This window comes from Protobothrops mucrosquamatus, unplaced genomic scaffold (assembly GCF_001527695.2).
Source record: "Protobothrops mucrosquamatus isolate PMUCROS unplaced genomic scaffold, P.Mucros_1.0 scaffold108, whole genome shotgun sequence".
Lineage (NCBI taxonomy): Eukaryota > Metazoa > Chordata > Lepidosauria > Squamata > Viperidae > Protobothrops > Protobothrops mucrosquamatus.
In genome coordinates, this window is record NW_015386480.1 from 1,585,308 (window position 1) to 1,593,142 (window position 7,835).

Here is a 7,835-nt window from a genome sequence, read left to right on the forward strand (position 1 = left end):
GCTCTCGGCAAGGTGGGGAGGCCACGCCCCTTCTTCGGCTGCCTCCGGATAGGCTGACCTGCCTCCCGGGTTTCGCGCGATTAGCTGTGCAGGACCGTCAATCCCGGCAAGGGCCGCATGGCCGAGTCGGAAAGTCAGGTTTCGCCTGGCCGGAAAGCTCCGCCCCCCCGCCTTGCGCCCTCCTTCTGCCGAGTCCGGATTGGTCGCCGTAACATCGCTCAGGGCGTCGCTTTGGGTGTTCCGGTTGGGCGGTTTCCTCGCGCGCTCGGGCTTCCTTCGGAGGTCGGCGGCGGCGGGGAAGTTTTGCGCCCTCGCGTGGCTGCGTTGGGGTCCCTGGCGGGGCAGGCCCCTCCCTCCCTCCCTCCCTCCCTCCCTTGTTCCCCGAACCCAGCTGCCCTTTTGCCCCACTTTCCCCCCCGTCTCCGGAAGGCCCCCTGGCGAGCTCCGGCGCCCTCAGCGCTCCTCGAGCTTTCCTGAATTCTTGGCCTGCTGGTGCCGGCGACCCCTCCGCCCCCTTCTCTTTTCCCGCGGGCGGCTGCCGGCTCAAGGCCGGGCCACCCCGAACTCCGGCGCGGCGCTGGAGGGGGACCGGAAAGGGCGGGAAATGGAGGCGCTGGGGCGGCCGCACTTCCCCGACGACGCGGTTCCCGCCAGAATCCTCCTCCGGCCTCCTTGGCCGGCTGGCCTTTTCTGCCCGGAGAGGAAAGCCTTACGCTGAAGCGGGGCAAAGATGCCGCCCCGTGGCTGGGTCTGAGGCGGCCGCCCGCCCGCCCGCCCGCGGCTGCTCCGAAGCGGCGTTTGCGGAACGGATGGAGGCGCTGGACCTGCGGCCCCTTTTTTGGCCTCTGTGGAGAAGAAATCCTCCTGCCCTTCAAACGCTCCGTCAAACCAAGAAAGACCTCGAAGCTTTGTCGCCTTGAAGTTTAGGCTCCGTTATTAGCATTTTAAGAGGCGATACTAACAGTTTTAACATGGCAATCCAGGCCTCTTTTTTAAGTTTAAGAAAGCGAGTTTTTTCCTCGTAGCCAAGGCCTTTTCTTTGGTATATGAGAACTTGCTTTTGCAGCAACATACGAGAGACTAGGGAGCATATTCTGAAAGTCCTTGAATACAATTGAAAATTTTAAGAAAAATAACCCAGCTAGGAAAGGTTAAAGTAACCCATAAATGTGCCACTTATGGAATGTTTTCTAGAATCAATAATATTGCTCATGATTCATATTTAATCAGTGTCTTTTATTATTTGTTCACTTGCTTTCTGATCTATCATACGTGCCAAATGTATCATTTGTTTCTGTACTTTATAAAACATTTGTCCCCCTTAAATGCTTTTCTTTGAACTACTTGGTGATTCATATTCTGTGATGGGGGAAAGGGGGCCCTTTGCAAAAGTAAAAGTGTCTCAAATTCTGGGATCGTACTGTCAAAAGAATAATTTGGGGTTCCAACCAAGCTGGGGTTGTGCCAGAATAAATAAAAATGAGATCCAGACAGCTGTGAGGAAAGAAAAATGTATTCCTAAAAGCAAACAGTTTGCCTTTAGGGGCAGCTGCCAGAGAAATGCGATACAGCAACAGACTTTTGTAGGGGAGGTTGTCCTGGTGTGGAAGTGTCGACATGCTGATTCTATACAATCCAGGATTGTATTAGCTTTTTTGGCTGCTGCTACACTGCAGATAATTACAAGCAAGCAAGCAAAATATTTGGGAAACAAAGTTGTCTATGTTTGTCAGAACCTATTTGTCCTCCCACTAGGTGCAGAGTTTGTCACCCAGTTGATGTCAGGATAGTTAAAGTCCCCATGTCAGAACCTATTTCCTTGTTGAGGGGGGTTGGGTCTGTCTCTTTCTAGCTTCTTTCTGTGGGTTCTGTCATTCTCCTAAGAGGGAGGGGGGGGCCTTATGGAATGCATCATTTCTCCTTTTGCTTAAATGAAAGCAGTAAGATAATAATTGGTGTAATAATATGTTTGTCTTAGATATGATAGTTAATTTGGTTGAGAGTTAAATTTTACTTAACAGGTCGAAATGTGTTTTTTTTTTACTCTGTTTATATAGAAAACTATTTTGTAATAGCAGAAAAATGAGAGATCTATGATAAGAGAAGACGGTATTAATTAATGATCTATTAAATTAAGAGATGGAATATATGTGAAAATATTAGAATGTTATTCTTGGAATATTATGTGTGTTGTAGAAGGGATACCCAAAATTTTATTAATATGTTTGTTTAAGATCAATTGGAATATTTTAATTGAAATTAGTGGAGCTTAAAAGCAGGAGTGATTTATATAGATGTAATAGTAGGGATGCTTCTGTGGATTGATTGAATTTTAAGAAGAAATAGATTAAATTAAATTTGTTATATCATGTGAGGAAATAGAGGGGGGAATTTTTTTTAAGGTATTAATTTTAGTTATATATATATGACTTGTTTTGTTATGATTGATTACCCTTTCACCACAGTGTTTTCCTGAGCACTTTGATGTTAAAATTAAAAAACCAATAAAATGTGTATAAAACAAAACAAAACAAAGGAACATACATCAAAATCTAAGGAGTCTGTGGAAATACAAGCTTGCTTGAGTATTTTCAGAAGAGAAGCCAAAATTCAATCTGAGGTTTGGAGCACCAAATCAAGTTTGTCAGCCAGTCCAATGGTCAGAGTTTCAGGATTTATAAGTAAAAATCACAACACAGAACAAGAGATCAGAGAGTTGTTTCCAATGTTGACAATGGCACACAAACCTCCAATAATTCAGCATTTGTTCCCAACAAATGCCTTTCCCCACAGCGTCTCCTTAAGTCTCTGTCCTCAGGTGTGCCTTGTGAAGAGGGGCGGGGCGCTCTCCTCCTGAGTAGTCGGGCCTGCCTGCGTTGTTCCCTCCTTCTCTCCACTCTCCGTACTCTAGGATCAGGACGGGGTGGCCCCTGCTCATCACCTGAGCTCGGTCTCTCATGTTCATCCTGCCCATCTTTCCCTGCCTTCAAGCCATCCCAATCCTGAAAGGCCCTAGCCTGCTCCTCACCATATCTCATTAATAGGTTCTATAAGAAACACCTAACAAACCAAGAGGCAACCCCTAACCTATGCTTTTGTTTGCATTACAGGATTTGTCTTTTTTATAAGGGGGGGCGGATGTCAACCCTGCTAACATCGGATGTTTTCGCTTTGACAACAGATGGAAATGCAGCCATTTTTCTCTATTGCTTTTAGAGTTAGTTGATGCTGGGAGGGGGAATGTGGATGAGAGTCCAGCTAGTCATAACAATAATAACTCAGCCGTAGGAACCCAAGGTCATTGGGCCCAGAGTGGATAGAGTTTTGGCTGGCTGGAGAGAAAGCCCTCGCTTCAAGCTAATTGGGGATTGTGATTTATGACTGTTTATTGGAGGAGGGAATTGTGCTTTGTTACTCTGTATCCAGGGGAGGGGAATTTAGTTTTTGGTTTTGACTATGTACTTTGTTTCTCGAATAAAAGATTCTTTAAGGTAAACAATGCCTCAAAGTTCTTTTGAAGAGTTTCATCTGTCGGAACCATGACAAGAACATTATCTTATTTATCTGTCTCCTTGTCTATTGAATTCCACATGAACCATTTCCTTCTTCCAGCTGAGAAGAGAAATTTCTGTGTCTCTACAGAGCGGTGATAGATTCCACATAAACACAAACAGGGAACTGTTTTTGTTGCTTTGTCAATGTTAAAGAATGGTGAGTTTTGCTTGCTTGCTTATTTGTCTGTATAAAGAGACAGTTATTTATCTGAGTTCTCCACTTTTCCCAGCACAAAGAGAGTTGCTATCTGAGTACAAAGACTGTCATGCGGGATAGCTGCTATCCCCCAATTGCATCCCTAATAAATAAATTTGAATGAAAGAAAAAAACATTGCTATATAAAAATTTCTCACCTTTTCAGTTCTTTAATATTATTATTTTCTCTCAGGAATTCTGTTTTCTCCCCATCTTGTTTTTGAACCCTGCAACTCAGATTTTGATTCTCCTTTCTGAGCTGGTCTATCTGCTTTTCTGAAATGTTTCTTTTGTAAAATATCAAGACCAGAATAAAGTTAGCCCTCTTAGAGTTATTTTTACTTCAATCATTAGACTTGTTTAAAATTAAAACTAATTAAAAACACTTAGTATTTTGTTTGTTATACATAGTCTCACATTTTGATCAATGAATTAAAAAGTTCCCTTAAAACTCCTAGGATGATTCGGTTTTTCTTGGATTTAATCCAGTTATCAGACTATAAGTGACTGCCACAAGGTAAACTTTGCTACTTGATGGATATAAGGAATGCGATATAGAAAAGGAGATCTATGGGCAACTGAAAGTACATTTTTCCAATAAGAAAGTGCACCACATAAAGCTATGTTTAACTATGCCAAGACTTACATAAAATTCTGGTCCATAGCTTTCTTTAATTCTTCTTTTAGCCTTTTTGTCAGATAACTCTGGAGAAGTCAAAATATTTTACAAATGAGGAATATATTTATATATCATCCCATTCACTCCCCCCACTATTCCCTCTACTCGTGTTTGGCTTCTTTACCTCTTATGATGACATGAAATATTTTTCAGGCTATATTATTCCTGATTAGAACAAACATAGGTTTTTTGAAAGGGAATTGTTGTATGAGAGAATTGATTCCTTAGCCTGATTTGTTCACCTGTGAAAATGATAATGTGACAAATAATTGTATAAGCAACCTTATACAAGTGATAGCCCTTATACAAGTAGTAGCTAAAATTGAATCTGGAAACAGGTCACCAAAGAACTGACCCCATGAATATGAGAGCTGTTGCAGGCTGCATAATGATATGGGAGAAAGACCTTGGGGGATGGGGCAGAGATGCTGTGTGGGGAGCAGTAAGAGAAGATCTGTTATGGTTCTATCGAAAATGGAATCAAATTAGAAATTTGCGAATTTGGCAGTTGCGTAGAGAGCTTAAAAGTAATTGAAATCATAAGGGGCTGCCACAAAGAAGAGGGAGTCAAGCTATTCTCCAAGGCGCCTGAAGGCAGGACAAGAAGCAACGGATGGAAACTAATCAAGAAGAGAAGCAACCTAGAACTGAGGATAAACTTCCTGACAGTTAGAACAATTAACCAGTGGAACAACCTGCCTCCAGAAGTGGTGAATGCTCCAACACTGGAAGTTTTTAAGAAGAGACTGGACAGCCATTTGTCTGAAATGGTATAGGGTTTCCTGCCTGAGCAGGGGGTTGGACTAGATGACCTCCAAGGTCCCTTCCAACTTTATTATTATTATTATTATTATTATTATTATTATTATTATTATTATTATTATTATTATAAAGATTAATAAAATATGCTATTAAGCACAATGAAAAGTTCAGCTTTTGTAAGTGGTTTCTGCCCCTATGAACTACTTCATTTTTATCATTATTTAGGTCACTGTTGCTATACACACAGGCATCTCAGGGTTATCACAGCAGATTTATTTCCTCTTTCCTGGTGGGTAGTAAGGTGGCATCAAAGATTTTAGGTGTTGTGCCTAAAATGGGATGAGAACTCCAGGTGTAAGAACCTGCCCCAGCTGATTCTCTCAGGAAGGCACAACTCTTGACTCCATAAGGTTAATCAAAAGAACTTTTACTGAGAGAAAGTGGTTGAGTAAAGATAGGCAGAATCTAATGGTCTGATGCAAAGCACCCAGCAATTCTTCCCATTCCAAAACTCAATCAGCCTGACCAGTCTGACTCCAGAATGCTCCTGCTGACTGGCAAGTTCTGGGAGTTGAAGTCGGGTCTGGAAAAGTCCATTATCCTCTAGGCAGCTTCAGAACATTGTTGGCTCTCCCTGCAGATCCCAAACTAAGTGTAAGAAACTTCAGAATATTTTCATCAGGGAAGAATTTAAGTAAACCCACCATGGCGAATAGGGAGTTCAAATCAACTGTGATGCAGAAGTCAAGATTGAGGAGCCAGGAGATCTATTTGAAGTGCATCACGGGATACATATGGGGGGCCTCATGACAGCTTCACAAGACATTTGCATACCTTTATCTCACACAGTTAATGAAGGGAGAGAGGGAAAAGAGGGTTATGTCCACTACCTTGAGCTCTTGAATTAAGAAGCAATAAAATCTCATAATAAGTGAAGACTTAATGTCTTAATATCATTTTGATTCTTTGGAGAAAAACACAAACACATGCTACTGTTCTGTTTCAGGAAAAGAGGCATTGAGACGAAGCAATGAGTTCCAACAGTTCTCCTTTATTGCAACACCAACAGAACAGGTTTTTAAATGGTGCGGCCCCCTTTTATAGCCCCCCTGCACAATGCCTTGCTGGCCAATCATTGCAAGGCTGGGAGCAGCCTTTCTTGTCCCAGGCATCCACATGGTCTGCCCGGGCCAATCACTGCAGCCTGTGCTTGCTGGCCCAGGACATAACATCCCTCCCCCCTTGGCTAAAATAATAAGGCACACTTATTATTTTAAATACTCCAACATTCCATTACATTGCTTACGTTGCGTCTATATATACACAACACTACAGTCTTGCTACCGCCATGCTCCCCACTCCCCTTGAGCTGCATTCCTTAACCCAGACTACTAGGCCTGCCCATGAACTGACAAGGACCGTACATAGTCTTGTAAGTATTTGGGAGGACCTCTGGCCCGCCTCTGGTGTGTGTGCCTGGCCTGCCAGCTCGCCTGCCAGGCTAGGCAGACCAGGACTTTGTTGCCCCACAGACCCAGGGGACCCACCCAGCTGCTGACTGGCTGGATCTGCTAAATCCAAGCCAGGGTTCCTTGGGGGGGTGGAATTCCCCAAGTCCAGTGGTGGGGTGGAATTCCCCAAGTCCCCAATGGACTCCTCTTGGGAGCCCTGTCCCTCGAGCCCTAGACCTGAGTGGCCTGAGTGCCAGAAGCCGGAGCTGCCTCCATGACGAACCCCCTTTCTGTGGACTCCCTGTTTGGAGCAATAGCTGAAGCCTGGGGATGTTGGAGAGACCGTGGTCCACAATCGTAATTGTGGTCCTCCTCCCCCCCGAGAGCAGAGCTAGGAGCGGAAGAGTTGCTGAGAAGCCTCCAGCACAGTTGGTGAATGTGATGTCGGATCACACGACCATCATCCAAGGCCACTTCGTATGACAGCGGCCCAGAGAACTTGCATACCACTGCTGTGACCCAGGGGTGTCCTGGTCCATAGTTCCTTGCCCAGACCGGATCTCCCACTTGTAGTCTCCTAGGTGCCCGCGGCTGTGACAACTGTGAAGCCACCCGGTCTGGGTGCAATCTGTCCAGTTTCGTGATGAGGCGGCAACCCCAGCGGAGTTCAGCTGGGCTCTTTCCAGTAGCTGTGCAAGGTGTGGTGCGGTGGCAAAGAAGAAAGTCCGCTAACCTGTGATGCCAGGTCCCGTGCGTGATCCTCTTTAAGGCATCCTTAGTTGTGCGCACCATTCGTTCAGCCTGGCCGTTGGAAGCTGGATGGAACGGTGCAGATGTGGCATGCCGGATCATGTTGGCCTGGAGGAACGCCTTGAACTTGAACGACGTGAATTGGGGCCCGTTGTCGGAGACAAGGACATCTGGAAGTCCATGTGCGGCGAAGATCCCTCTCAGCACCTGGATGGTCCTAGCAGTGGTAGTGGAGGAGACAGGGATGACCTCTAGCCACTTGGAATGGCTGTCCACGAGAATTAAGAAGAATTGCCCCTGAAAGGGCCCAGCGTAGTCGATATGGACCCTCGACCATGGGGTATGAGTCTCCTCCCACCTATGAACTGGGGCCTGGGGCATCTCCGGCCTTGACTGTTGACAAACAGTGCACCCGTGGACCTGGGCCTCGACGTCTTTGTCGA